Source organism: Sinocyclocheilus rhinocerous, unplaced genomic scaffold, assembly GCF_001515625.1.
Source record: "Sinocyclocheilus rhinocerous isolate Xijiao unplaced genomic scaffold, SAMN03320098_v1.1 scaffold693, whole genome shotgun sequence".
NCBI classification, from domain to species: domain Eukaryota; kingdom Metazoa; phylum Chordata; class Actinopteri; order Cypriniformes; family Cyprinidae; genus Sinocyclocheilus; species Sinocyclocheilus rhinocerous.
In genome coordinates this window covers 47,293-47,863 of record NW_015654933.1, presented here as the reverse complement: position 1 = coordinate 47,863, position 571 = coordinate 47,293, and positions in this window count along the sequence as shown.

Below are 571 nucleotides of genomic sequence, written 5' to 3'. Positions count from 1 at the left end.
TATAAAATATAAGAATATGAATATATAAATGTATAAACGTGCAAATATTTTCAAAATATATACTGTATATGTGTATTTATTTATATATACATAATAAATATACTCAGTACACACACATATGTAAACAAAAACGTTTATTTTGAATGCGATTAATCGCGATTAATCGTTTGACAGCACTCATTTATATTATTTCATTTTTTTAAATACTTCAATATTTTAAAATGTTTACAATTGTTTTTTAAAGGTGTCTTACTATTAAGAACTTACAAACTTTTTTGTAGCATTGTTGCATTATTTTCGGTTAAAATTACACGTTTGTGTGACTGAAGAAATAAACTCATTTTTTGAAGCAATGTGAGAGTGAGTAAATGACCATTTTTGTCTCAGGCAGCAAAATATTAAAGGGTTAGTTCACTCAAAAATGAAAATTAGCTTGTGTTTTACTCACCCTCAAGCCATCCTAGGTGTATATGACTGTCTTCTTTCAGACAAATGCAATTCGAGTTATATTAAAAATTGTCCTGGCTATTCCAAGCGTTATCATTGCAGTGGGTGGGTGTTTTTTTTTTTT